This window comes from Adiantum capillus-veneris, unplaced genomic scaffold, assembly GCF_014529385.1.
Source record: "Adiantum capillus-veneris isolate H3 unplaced genomic scaffold, ASM1452938v2 Hic_scaffold_309, whole genome shotgun sequence".
In the NCBI taxonomy this organism is placed as follows: domain Eukaryota; kingdom Viridiplantae; phylum Streptophyta; class Polypodiopsida; order Polypodiales; family Pteridaceae; genus Adiantum; species Adiantum capillus-veneris.
In genome coordinates, this window is record NW_028221427.1 from 134,173 (window position 1) to 148,832 (window position 14,660).

General features: G+C 45.6%; 2 pseudogenes; one reads left to right on the forward strand and one right to left on the reverse strand.

Moving 5' to 3' along the window:
• Positions 1 to 854: 854 nt before the first annotated feature.
• LOC147417245 (uncharacterized) lies at positions 855 to 1,625 on the reverse strand (annotated as a pseudogene).
• An 8,787-nt stretch (positions 1,626 to 10,412) lies between these two features.
• Positions 10,413 to 11,753, forward strand: LOC147417246 (uncharacterized; annotated as a pseudogene).
• Positions 11,754 to 14,660: the final 2,907 nt, after the last annotated feature.

Sequence of the window (14,660 nt, forward strand, 5' to 3'; positions counted from 1 at the left end):
GATATGGTAGCTCGCCATCCCCTTCTTCCAGCTTGCTCATGGCCCCTTGGCAGCCGGCTCCTCATGCAGACTACCACCTGACCCTCTTGCCTTCAAGCACTCCAGACGTGGCGCCACCTTCTATCCACTGCAACTCGCGACGACTCCTCTTCTGCGGAGGAGCTCGTTTTTTTTAGCATGCTTTTTTAGGGCTTTTTTTTTTTTGACTTATGGTTTGGACCACGTTCCCACGAGAAAAGCAAGCCACGACAGAATAATTGTGCTTGGCTCCGCACACCTCAAAATGGGGCTTTAGGCTCTTGTGTCAAGGCCATCATGGACGCAAGAAAAATAGAAATCGCTCCCATAGTCTATCCTCTTATGTCGAGATCTCCGCCGCAAAAACAAAACCATGACGATCGTCACGGATGTCTTCCACATTGAGCTTATGTTTGCTTGCTCGGGGATCCTGCTTCCGACTTGTCGGGCTCGGAAAACAAATTCTTGACTTGCATATTGTCACATATGACATACATATCATGAAGACACCATCTCAAAATTACACCTATCATGGGTCCAAGCACCCTATTATAACCCTGTCTACTGCTATGCATCTGCTCCTGGCATTTCCATGAGCCTGACATGACTTGGCTGCACCATCATTGCCCACCCCCTCGTTGAGCATTCATGTTGAACCGTAGTATTGTTTAGGTAAAATAGTACTGCATAGAGAGAATGATATAAAATAGCTTATATAGCCTGCATAAGAAAAATGATGATCTAGCGGCTATATAGATAGGATGGAGATAAAGAGAAAATCATCTGCTACTGCATCACACCCGCCAGGGTCAAATGGAAAGCGCACAGCTTCCCCAATCATAGTGTAGGCTCCACCTGGATCAAAAACAAAACAATGGCCGTGGCCATCCATCTGTAAAGCATGCATCTTCAAGACTTCCTTTGCACTTGTAGGCCAAAAGATAGGTCACCCTTCCAACTCTTCATAACCTGGAGCTTTGTCACCCTGCATCCACAAGCCTTCGTGCCAACCATAAACAAGCTTTCAACCACTTGAAGCATTGGTACCATAAGCAGCTATCATGTCACATGTTAGAGAACTCTCCATAGTATAGTCTTCTTCAAAAAAACCTCGCCACTAACAGAAACACCTGTAAAGCAACCTCCAATAACACATGTATCCATAGCATCACATAAAATAGCAAGACCCTGCCATTTGCCTCCAACTGCGCATAGCAAAGAGAACCTATATCCAAACCCTCTGTAAACGGTGCCAAGGCCACCTCTTCATACTCAAGAAGATGACTTGTTAGAGCTTCAACCTGTTCAAATACCTCATCACCTACAAGGTTGGCGGCACCTTCCTCTTTGCATGGAGCCTCACTCTTATAGGCTGCACCTGTATCAGTCTCCATAGAGTCATCTGCTCCATAGATTCATCTGCTGGAGCTAACTCTCCACGGCTACACACAACCTCTACCACTTCACAATACACCTCTACATGCTCACCAAGGCAAGGTTGCCCCACCCCCCGCATAGACAAATCACTTTGACATACCTCTGTTTTTGCTTCTAGCTCCTGCAAGTCATCCTCAGAAATTTTCTCTTCAATCAAACTGGATGCACAATCAAACCATACCTCTTCCTCCTCATAGGGACTCACCATCACACGACACAAGAGATGGCTACTCGACTGGCTAGTTCACACACAAGGCATCTCCACACTTGCACTATGCCCCTCTAGTTTTACCTTCAAATGACTGGCAGGAAACTCGCATACATTGTTCATCATTTCATCCACATAAAAAACATCATAAGTCTCATACCTAGAAGACAGGGATTATGTCTCCCATGTAGCATATGTATCCAAACTGCTGCTGGAGCTATGGGAACTGTCGGACTCCTCTTTTGAACTTGCCAATTCTTGTATCGGCCACTGCTACCTTCCTCGTTGCTGGTTCTGGAACCAACAATTCTTCTTTAAGATCTTTTATCACTTTGTCCTCTTGAGGAAGCAAGCTGGGTGGCACTCTAAATATGCCCCTCTATATCCTTTGAGACTTGGTTGGCACTTCTTCTACCTCTTCTACCCTGGCATCCTCTTCACGTGCTTTGATCACATTCATATCAATAAGAAAAGGAGCTTTTACCTCTTGATGCTCTTTAATTTGTTTGGACTTAGAACCACTTGCTACCATGACTGCCGACTGTAGCAAGTGCCTCCATCTTCTTCTTCATCTTTCGACTCTTTGCTCTGGTGACTTCGATAGCTTCATCAAAGGTCCTTGGATCTTTATAATCGACTCTCTCACGAACATAAGGATGCAAGCATGATAGAAACTTTTCCATCTTAAAGAATCCCGCATTGGTTGCTTGGGTAGCAGCCACAAAATCCCTCCAATAATAAGCTTCAAATCTATCAACAAAAGCATCGAAATTTGCACTTACTTCCTATTGCAAACCTTTGAGCTTTGCATCTGCTTCTGAAGCAGACACCACCTTTCGATACCTTTGTAAGAATTGCTTGCGAAATCCGATCCAGTCCTGCTTGTGCACATCTTCTAAGCCATTGAACCAAACTTTTGCTTTACCTTGCAAAAAAAAAGGTAGAGTTTGCAGCTTCGTTTCATCACCTGGCATCTGCAATATTGCCGCATAAATAGCTCAAAACCGGCAATCCACTTGTCACCATATTGTCTCCTTTGAACACCAGACCAAACTCCTGCTTTATCTTGATTCACGAATACTTGGTCGGGATGCAATCAGTGGGTCCTCAGTGGGGGCACCACAAGATGGAAAGGGGGAAATGGGAAACCACCAGCACATACTATAAAAGCCTCTCTATAGCCCAGTGATCTCACAACACCCCTATCCCCTCCCTATCTAACACACAACTAGAGACCTGATTTGGAATTGACTATTGAACTTGCTCACCTGAACATCCCCGACTACACACCCAATCACCCAAGATGCAAGCATCCTCATCACAAAGAAAGCATCTCGATGACCTCAAACACCTTGAGATCATTGATCGACCAACCTCAAGCTTTCCTACTAGCCTTCATCCTCAAAGCAAATACCACAATCATATATAGAACATGACAATTGACATACACGAGAGTAAAAATGAACACGATAACATTTGCACAAATAGCAATCCAACCCGACTAGTCTCAAAAGTGTTCAATGATGGACTTATGCAGAAATCACCCTCCTTTAGTCTTGGATCAGACGAACCCCTCTTGGGTAATTTTCAAGCTGATCCGATCTTCCAATGTGCTTACAGGCTGCCCTCCCCTTTACCTTAGCCTTGAGCCTCGGCTTTCCGATATTGGCGCTCCAGACTCTATTGGAAGAGTAAGGGAAAAAACCTAACAGATTGGCGTTTTTTCTTCTTGCCTTCGAATGCTCTGTGCTGGTGCTTTTTCCCTTTGACGTCGGACTTTCCTCCCCCAAAATGGGCTCCCTACCACCCTTTGCTCACCTCAAGGCGCCTTTTCCCAAATCCGACCTGCCATCTGCTCCTTACTGCGCTCTCACGAGCTACCCTCCTCCTCATGTAGCCCACTGGCGGCTCCAACTCCTGCAAACCTGCAAGTCGCCCCTCCTTTCCTTCAAGCAGCCCGCCTGTGTGGCCTCCAACCTGCAAGCAGCGCCTCTCCTGCAGGCTGCCCCCTCTACACCTCTGCTGTCCTGGCGGCTCTCAACTCCGATTCCCTGATTTCATGCGAGGCTGGCCTCTCCCTTTGCTCTCAGCCCCGCCACCTGCTGCCCTATATTGAGCCCCTGGCGTAGGTGGCGCCACCTCTGGCGACCCTTTCTCCTCTCCTGCAACCGACTAACGGTATTACATCTGCAGTCCCCCTCGACTACAACTGGCTCTCACTCCATGCCCTCTATGGCCTGCCCTGCATCCTTTTCGTGTCTGAAGCGGCCCCCCGGCCCTCCTGTGCCTCCTCCTGGATATGGCAGCTCGCCATCCCCTTGCTCACGGACCCTTGGCGGCCGGTTCCTCATGCAGACTATCACCTGGCCCTGTTGACTTTAAGCACTCCAGACGTGGCACCACCTTCTATCCACTGCTACTAGCGACTCCTCCTCTTATTTTTTAGCAGCAGCTCGTTTTTTTTAGCATGGTTTTTAAGGAAATATTTTTTATTTTATTTTTTTGACTTCTGGTTTGGACCACGTTCCCACGAGCAAAGCAAGCCACGACCGAATAATTGTGCTTGGCTCCGCACACCTCAACATGGGGCTTCAGGCTCTTGTGTCAAGGCCATCATGGCCGCAAGAAAAAATAGAAACCGCTCCCATAGTCAATCCTCTGATGTCGAGATCTCTACCGCGAAAAAAAAACAATGACGATCGTCACGGACGTCTTCCACATTGAGCTTAGTTTCGCATGCTCGGGGATCCTGCTTCCGACTTTTCCGGCTCGGAAAACCAATGCTTGACCTGCATATTGGCACATATGACATACATATCTTGAGGACACCATTTCAAAATTACACCTATCATGGGTCCAAGCACCCTGTTATCACCGTGTCTACTGCTATGCATCTGCTCCTGGCATTTCCATAAGCCTGACATGACTTGGCTGCACCAAAGGCGTCTTTTGCTCCATCATCCTTTGGCGATCCCACTGGGGAGCAAAAATTGTTGGTTGTGCACCCAAATTTGGATTTTGAGGAGTGATGTTTGCACATTTTGGATGTTGAGGGGAGTTTCATGATGGTGTTTCCGTTCCAACCATCAATTTTCTAAGGTTCCAAGGATGCAGACAATTGGATTGCATCATATGAGTTCGACTTGACATGTTTATGACGTGCAGTTCCAAGTGAGGCGCAAAAGCTTGCAGGTATCAATCTGGTGGTCAGAGGTAATGCAAGACAATGGTTTGAGGGATTGTCACAAGATGATAAAGCGAATTCGGACACGTTTAAGAGATGCTTTTTGAAGCAGTTCAAGAAGGTGATTCCTCACCAAGATGCATGGAAACAGGTCACTAGTTTGTTTATGCAAGAGCACGAGTCTGTTGCAGAATTTTGGTCAAGATTTGATGATGCTTGGAGAGTTTGGAAAGATTCTCTAATGCATGTGGAAGCCATGTCTAAAGAGGAATTTTATTCCACATTTACAAATAGCCAAAGAATACACGTATTCACAAGTTTGTTGCGACCAATCCTTAAGTTGAAAGTGCAAGAGAAAGAGCTTTGTAGTAACATGATATGGATTCTTGCTTTGATGATGAGATGGTAGGCTATGGACAAGGACTTTCTACACCGAGTGAAGATGATGCAAGAGAGGATGATGCTATGATGGTTAAGTATAAATTTTTTGAGGATGGGACAGACAAGAATGTTAAAGTGATCTTTTGCTTGCACGATGATGTGATGGATGCATTTCACATGTTGTATGTTTGGGCCATATCCCTTTATCTGTGAAGATCCTGATTGGCAGTTAGAGAGTCTTGGGGCTAGTTGGCATGATGAAGACTTGGTTATAATGTGCTATGTGTCTTTGTATGCATGTTTCCAGCTTTTCAAGTGGAAGATGCCTTCTGTGGAAGAAGAAGGTGTTGGGGATAGTGTCTTTGAAGAGCGTTTTCAATTTTGGAGTGGAGTTGTTAATGCTTGGAGTGATGGTCTCTTGGTCATGAAAAATGAAGAGCAACTGTTGCGTCAAGGAGATAACGTGAGGTTTATGATTATCAATGTGGTGAGCTCGAGTCATGAGATGCATTTTGAGGTATCTATGGTTTTGAGTGATTGTGATGGGTTATGGTGCTTCATGGCATGTGACACCTTGAGAAGATTCATATCATGCATGGGATCCAGGTGGGTGGTGGCATTTTGAAGAGAAAAAAAATGCTTTTTCCTTTGATAGGGGTGTTCTTCTTGAGCATGTATTTGGTTCTATACGGATACATAAGTTTCCATATGATCCTGGACGAAGTTACGGTCACTTTTATAGGTTTTTGTCACTCTTTGATGCGAGTGTTGATTTTTAAATACTCAACTAGGGGTTCGACAATGATGATAAACCACTTTTGGTATGTACAAACTAGTGCATATATACATGGTCATATGTACAAAAGGATGTAAATACATGCATTTGGGAGCTTTGAAAAGTGGTTTCATGTTTTAAAAATGATGTAGCGTGTGCACATTGTGAATAGTCGGGTTCGTGTGCCAGCAGTTAGGCACAAGTACATGCCTAGATAGGGTGTCATGGCCTTGGATATAGTTGTTGGTGGCTTCTTTTAGTTCAAGGGATTTTTTTTAATCTTTCTTGAATGTAAATTAATGCATGCAAGAAAGATTGTTAAAATCCCTGAGAATCTAAATGAGCCACCAAACAATCTATTACGGGCCTGACCCACTATCTAGGCATTGTACTTGTGCCTAATGTGGCACACGAAACCCGACTATTCAGAATGTCACACGCTACATCATTTTTAAAAACATGAAACAATTTTCAAGCTCCCAAAGCATGTATTTACATCCTTTTGTACATATGACCATGTATATATGCACTAGTTTGTACATACCAAAAGTGGTTTATCATCATTGTCGAACCCTAGTTGAGTATTTAAAAATCAACACTCGCATCAAGGAGTGACAAAAACCTATAAAAGTGACCGTAACTTCGTCCAGGATCATATGGAAACTTATGTATCCGTATAGAACCAAATACATGCTCAAGAAGAACACCCCTATCAAAGGAAAAAGCATTTTTTTTCTCTTCAAAATGCCACCACCCACCTGGATCCCATGCATGATATGAATCTTCTCCAAGGTGTCACATGCCATGAAGCACCATAACCCATCACAATCACTCAAAACCATAGATACCTCAAAATGCATCTCATGACTCGAGCTCACCACATTGATAATCATAAACCTCACGTTATCTCCTTGACGCAACAGTTGCTCTTCATTTTTCATGACCAAGAGACCATCACTCCAAGCATTAACAACTCCACTCCAAAATTGAAAACGCTCTTCAAAGACACTATCCCCAACACCTTCTTCTTCCACAGAAGGCATCTTCCACTTGAAAAGCTGGAAACATGCATACAAAGACACATAGCACATTATAACCAAGTCTTCATCATGCCAACTAGCCCAGACTCTCTCTAACTGCCAATCAGGATCTTCACAGATAAAGGGATATGGCCCAAACATACAACATGTGAAATGCATCCATCACATCATCGTGCAAGCAAAAGATCACTTTAACATTCTTGTCTGTCCCATCCTCAAAAAATTTATACTTAACCATCATAGCATCATCCTCTCTTGCATCATCTTCACTCGGTGTAGAAAGTCCTTGTCCATAGCCTACCATCTCATCATCAAAGCAAGAATCCATATCATGTTACTACAAAGCTCTTTCTCTTGCACTTTCAACTTAAGGATTGGTCGCAACAAACTTGTGAATACGTGTATTCTTTGGCTATTTGTAAATGTGGAATAAATTCCTCTTTAGACATGGCTTCCACATGCATTAGAGAATCTTTCAAACTCTCCAAGCATCATCATCAAATCTTGACACAAAATTCTGCAACAGACTCGTGCTCTTGCATAAACAAACTAGTGACCTGTTTCATGCATCTTGGTGAGGAATCACCTTCTTGAACTGCTTCAAAAAGCATCTCTTAAACGTGTCCGAATTCGCTTTATCATCTTGTGACAATCCCTCAAACCATTGTCTTGCATTACCTCTGACCACCAGATTGATACCTGCAAGCTTTTGCGCCTCACTTGGAACTGCACGTCATAAACATGTCAAGTCGAACTCATATGATGCAATCCAATTGTCTGCATCCTTGGAACCTTAGAAAATTGATGGTTGGAACGGAAACACCATCATGAAACTCCCCTCAACATCCAAAATGTGCAAACATCACTCCTCAAAATCCAAATTTTGGGTGCACAACCAACAATTTTTGCTCCCCAGTGGGATCGCCAAAGGATGATGGAGCAAAAGACGCCTTTGGTGCAGCCAAGTCATGTCAGGCTTATGGAAATGCCAGGAGCAGATGCATAGCAGTAGACACGGTGATAACAGGGTGCTTGGACCCATGATAGGTGTAATTTTGAAATGGTGTCCTCAAGATATGTATGTCATATGTGCCAATATGCAGGTCAAGCATTGGTTTTCGAGCCGGAAAAGTCGGAAGCAGGATCCCCGAGCATGCGAAACTAAGCTCAATGTGGAAGACGTCCGTGACGATCGTCATTGTTTTTTTTTCGCGGTAGAGATCTCGACATCAGGGATTGACTATGGGAGCGGTTTTCTATTTTTCTTGCGGCCATGATGGCCTTGACACAAGAGCCTGAAGCCCATGTTGAGGTGTGCGGAGCCAAGCACAATTATTCGGTCGTGGCTTGCTTTGCTCGTGGGAACGTGGTCCAAACCAGAAGTCAAAAAAAAATAAATAAAAAATATTTCCTTAAAAACCATGCTAAAAAAAACGAGCTGCTGCTAAAAAATAAGAGGAGGAGTCGCTAGTAGCAGTGGATAGAAGGTGGTGCCACGTCTGGAGTGCTTAAAGTCAACAGGGCCAGGTGATAGTCTGCATGAGGAAACGGGCCGCCAAGGGTCCGTGAGCAAGGGGGATGGCGAGCTGCCATATCCAGGAGGAGGCACAGGAGGGCCGGGGGGCCGGCTTCAGACACGAAAAGGATGCAGGGCAGGCCATAGAGGGCATGGAGTGAGAGCCAGTTGTAGTCGAGGGGGGACTGCAGATGTAATACCGTTAGTCGGTTGCAGGAGAGGAGGAAAGGGGTCGCCAGAGGTGGCGCCACCTACGCCAGGGGCTCAATATAGGGCAGCAGGTGGCGGGGCTGAGAGCAAAGGGAGAGGCCAGCCTCGCATGAAATCAGGGAATCGGAGTTGAGAGCCGCCAGGACAGCAGAGGTGTAGAGGGGGCAGCCTGCAGGAGAGGCGCTGCTTGCAGGTTGGAGGCCACACAGGCGGGCTGCTTGAAGGAAAGGAGGGGCGACTTGCAGGTTTGCAGGAGTTGGAGCCGCCAGTGGGCTACATGAGGAGGAGGGTAGCTCGTGAGAGCGCAGTAAGGAGCAGATGGCAGGTCGGATTTGGGAAAAGGCGCCTTGAGGTGAGCAAAGGGTGGTAGGGAGCCCATTTTGGGGGAGGAAAGTCCGACGTCAAAGGGAAAAAGCACCAGCACAGAGCATTCGAAGGCAAGAAGAAAAAACGCCAATCTGTTAGGTTTTTTCCCTTACTCTTCCAATAGAGTCTGGAGCGCCAATATCGGAAAGCCGAGCTCAAGGCTAAGGTAAAGGGGAGGGCAGCCTGTAAGCACATTGGAAGATCGGATCAGCTTGAAAATTACCCAAGAGGGGTTCGTCTGATCCAAGACTAAAGGAGGGTGATTTCTGCATAAGTCCATCATTGAACACTTTTGAGAATAGTCGGGTTGGATTGCTATTTGTGCAAATGTTATCGTGTTCATTTTTACTCTCGTGTATGTCAATTGTCATGTTCTATATATGATTGTGGTATTTGCTTTGAGGATGAAGGCTAGTAGGAAAGCTTGAGGTTGGTCGATCAATGATCTCAAGGTGTTTGAGGTCATCGAGATGCTTTCTTTGTGATGAGGATGCTTGCATCTTGGGTGATTGGGTGTGTGTAGTCGGGGATGTTCAGGTGAGCAAGTTCAATAGTCAATTCAAATCAGGTCTCTAGTTGTGTGTTAGATAGGGAGGGGATAGGGGTGTTGTGAGATCACTGGGCTATAGAGAGGCTTTTTATAGTATGTGCTGGGTGGTTTTCCCATTTCCCCCTTTCCATCTTGTGGTGCCCCCACTGAGGACCCACTGATTGCATCCCGACCAAGTATTCGTGAATCAAGATAAAGCAGGAGTTTGGTCTGGTGTTCAAAGGAGACAAATATGGTGACAAGTGGATTGCCGGTTTTGAGCTATTTATGCGGCAATATTGCAGATGCCAGGTGATGAAACGAAGCTGCAAAACTCTACCTTTTTTTTTGCAAGGTAAAGCAAAAGTTTGGTTCAATGGCTTAGAAGATGTGCACAAGCAGGACTGGATCGGATTTCGCAAGCAATTCTTACAAAGGTATCGAAAGGTGGTGTCTGCTTCAGAAGCAGATGCAAAGCTCAAAGGTTTGCAATAGGAAGTAAGTGCAAATTTCGATGCTTTTGTTGATAGATTTGAAGCTTATTATTGGAGGGATTTTGTGGCTGCTACCCAAGCAACCAATGCGGGATTCTTTAAGATGGAAAAGTTTCTATCATGCTTGCATCCTTATGTTCGTGAGAGAGTCGATTATAAAGATCCAAGGACCTTTGATGAAGCTATCGAAGTCACCAGAGCAAAGAGTCGAAAGATGAAGAAGAAGATGGAGGCACTTGCTACAGTCGGCAGTCATGGTAGCAAGTGGTTCTAAGTCCAAACAAATTAAAGAGCATCAAGAGGTAAAAGCTCCTTTTCTTATTGATATGAATGTGATCAAAGCACGTGAAGAGGATGCCAGGGTAGAAGAGGTAGAAGAAGTGCCAACCAAGTCTCAAAGGATATAGAGGGGCATATTTAGAGTGCCACCCAGCTTGCTTCCTCAAGAGGACAAAGTGATAAAAGATCTTAAAGAAGAATTGTTGGTTCCAGAACCAGCAACGAGGAAGGTAGCAGTGGCCGATACAAGAATTGGCAAGTTCAAAAGAGGAGTCCGACAGTTCCCATAGCTCCAGCAGCAGTTTGGATACATATGCTACATGGGAGACATAATCCCTGTCTCTAGGTATGAGACTTATGATGTTTTTTATGTGGATGAAATGATGAACAATGTATGCGAGTTTCCTGCCAGTCATTTGAAGGTAAAACTAGAGGGGCATAGTGCAAGTGTGGAGATGCCTTGTGTGTGAACTAGCCAGTCGAGTAGCCATCTCTTGTGTCGTGTGATGGTGAGTCCCTATTGGAGGAAGAGGTATGGTTTGATTGTGCATCCAGTTTGATTGAAGAGAAAATTTCTAGAGGATGACTTGCAGGAGCTAGAAGCAAAAACAGAGGTATGTCAAAGTGATTTGTCTATGCGGGGGGGTGGGGCAACCTTGCCTTGGTGAGCATGTAGAGGTGTATTGTGAAGTGGTAGAGGTTGTGTGTAGCCGTGGAGAGTTAGCTCCAGCAGATGAATCTATGGAGCAGATGACTCTATGGAGACTGATACAGGTGCAGCCTATAAGAGTGAGGCTCCATGCAAAGAGGAAGGTGCCGCCAACCTTGTAGGTGATGAGGTATTTGAACAGGTTGAAGCTCTAACAAGTCATCTTCTTGAGTATGAAGAGGTGGCCTTGGCACCGTTTACAGAGGGTTTGGATATAGGTTCTCTTTGCTATGCGCAGTTGGAGGCAAATGGCAGGGTCTTGCTATTTTATGTGATGCTATGGATACATGTGTTATTGGAGGTTGCTTTACAGGTGTTTCTGTTAGTGGCGAGGTTTTTTTGAAGAAGACTATACTATGGAGAGTTCTCTAACATGTGACATGATAGCTGCTTATGGTACCAATGCTTCAAGTGGTTGAAAGCTTGTTTATGGTTGGCACGAAGGCTTGTGGATGCAGGGTGACAAAGCTCCAGGTTATGAAGAGTTGGAAGGGTGACCTATCTTTTGGCCTACAAGTGCAAAGGAAGTCTTGAAGATGCATGCTTTACAGATGGATGGCCACGGCCATTGTTTTGTTTTTGATCCAGGTGGAGCCTACACTATGATTGGGGAAGCTGTGCGCTTTCCATTTGACCCTGGCGGGTGATGCAGTAGCAGATGATTTTCTCTTTATCTCCATCCTATCTATATAGCCGCTAGATCATCATTTTTCTTATGCAGGCTATATAAGCTATTTTATATCATTCTCTCTATGCAGTACTATTTTACCTAAACAATACTACGGTTCAACATGAATGCTCAACGAGGGGGTGGGCAATGATGGTGCAGCAAGTCATGTCAGGCTCATGGAAATGCCAAGGAGCAGATGCATAGCAGTAGACAGGGTTATAATAGGGTGCTTGGACCCATGATAGGTGTAATTTTGAGATGGTGTCTTCATGATATGTATGTCATATGTGACAATATGCAAGTCAAGAATTTGTTTTCCGAGCCCGACAAGTCGGAAGCAGGATCCCCGAGCAAGCAAACATAAGCTCAATGTGGAAGACATCCGTGACGATCGTCATGGTTTTGTTTTTGCGGCGGAGATCTCGACATAAGAGGATAGACTATGGGAGCGATTTCTATTTTTCTTGCGTCCATGATGGCCTTGACACAAGAGCCTAAAGCCCCATTTTGAGGTGTGCGGAGCCAAGCACAATTATTCTGTCGTGGCTTGCTTTTCTCGTGGGAACGTGGTCCAAACCATAAGTCAAAAAAAAAAAAGCCCTAAAAAAGCATGCTAAAAAAAACGAGCTCCTCCGCAGAAGAGGAGTCGTCGCGAGTTGCAGTGGATAGAAGGTGGCGCCACGTCTGGAGTGCTTGAAGGCAAGAGGGTCAGGTGGTAGTCTGCATGAGGAGCCGGCTGCCAAGGGGCCATGAGCAAGCTGGAAGAAGGGGATGGCGAGCTACCATATCCAGGAGGAGGCACAGGAGGGCCGGGGGGCCGGCTAAAACACGAAAGGGATGCAGGGCAGGCCAAAGAGGGCATGAAGTGATCGCCAGTTGTAGTCGAGGGGGGGCTAAAGACGTAATACCCTCAGTCGGTTGCGGGAGAGGAGAAAGGGGTCGCTTGAGGTGGTGCCACCCAGGAAGGCCGCCAGGGGCTCATGGGGCAGCAGATGGCGGGGCCAAGAGCAAAGGGAGAGGCTGGCCTCCCATGAAATCAGGGAGTCGGGACTGAGAGCTGCCAGGATAGCAGAGACGTGGAGGGGGAAGCCTGTTGGCAGGAGAGGCGCTGCTTGCAGTTTGGAGGCCACACAGGCGGGCTGCTTGAAGGAAAGCAGGGGTGACTTGCAGGTTGGTAGGAGTTGGAGCCGCCAGTGGGCTGCATGAGGAGAAGGGTAGCTCGTGAGAGCGCTGTAAGGAGCCGAGGGCAGGTCGGCTTTGGGAAAAGGCGCCTTGAGGTGAGCAAAGGGTGGTAGGGAGCCCATTTTTTGGGGAGGAAGGTCCGATGTCAAAGGGAAAAAGCACCGTCAAAGAGCATTCGAAGGCAAGAAGAAAAAATACCAATCTGTTAAGTTTTTTCCCTTACTCTTCCAATAGAGTCTGGAGCACCAATAATGGAAAGCCGAGGCTCAAGGCTAAAGTAAAGGGGAGGGCAGCCTCTAAGCACATTGGAAGATGGGGTCAGCTTGAAAAATTCCTAAGAGTTCATCTGATCCAAGACTAAAGAAAGGAGATTTCTAAAAAAGTCCATCATTGAACACTTTTGAGACTAGTCAGGTTGGATTTTTGTTTGTGCAAATGTTATCGTGTTCATTTTTGCTCTCGTGATTGTATGGGTATGTCAATTGTCGTGTTCTATATATGATTGTGGTATTTGCTTTGAGGATGAAGGCTAGAAGGAAAGCTTGAGGTTGGTCGATCAATGATCTCAAGGTGTTTGAGGGCATCGAGATGCTTTCTTTGTGATGAGGATGCTTGCATTTTGGGTGATTGGGTGTGTAGTCGGGGATGTTCTGTTAAGCAAGTTCAAAAGTCAATTGAAAATCAGGTCTCTAGTTGTGTGTTAGATAGGGGATAGGGGTGTTGTGAGATCACTGGGCTATAGAGAGGCTTTCATAGTATGTGCTGGTGGTTTTCCCATTTCCCCTTTCCACCGTGCGCACACTCACACACCCAGACAACTCAACACCACACCACAAGGAATTCACTTAAATTTCAACCAACACACACCACCACTCAAGACCTCAATAAAAATACTACCCAAAAGCTCGATTCAAACTCCAAACGCCTTGATCTACAAGCCCTTGCCTGCCCGCAGACACTACAAGGTGAGTCGAGTTGATCAACACTTAAAATTGCACTTGATGGTGACCAAAATATACAAGAAAAACCATCAAAAACTCAAAAAATCCAGCAACAAAAAGGCCTCTGTCAAACCATTGCAAACGCTTCAGCAAACTCCACTTTGTTGGACTCTTTGGAGTAGCGCCAATCCTAATGGCACCGATACAGGGTCACATAGTCTTACAGAAAGCAGCACCTTCTTTCTTCAATTACTCACATACACACATCCATGGAAACCTCATAACTTCCATAGACTCTCCCAAGTGCAAAATTGAAGAGAGAGAGCTCTTATTCAGTCCTCCACACACCGGGAAAACAAGACGCGAATGTGACAGAACTCCACTATACCACTTGTAGGAACCCTGCTTCGTTCCCCACACCGAGAGGTGAAAGTACCAAGACTTGGCTTCAAAAACACTCCCTCAACTAGAACACTCATGGCACAGTGACTGATATAGCAAATTGAAGCCTTTTCACACCATTTTTGGTCATTTTTTGACCCAATGTTGGCCAGTTTTGACCCCTGGCAGGCAATTTTTGCGGCAAAAATCCCAAATGGTCTCCAATAATTCGCCAAATTTTGTACGCTTGATCCTTGATACCCAAAGAACTTTGCCACATCCCCACATTCTATTTTTGACCACTTCTAGGGTGGTGCACGCATCACCACAGATCAGGCAC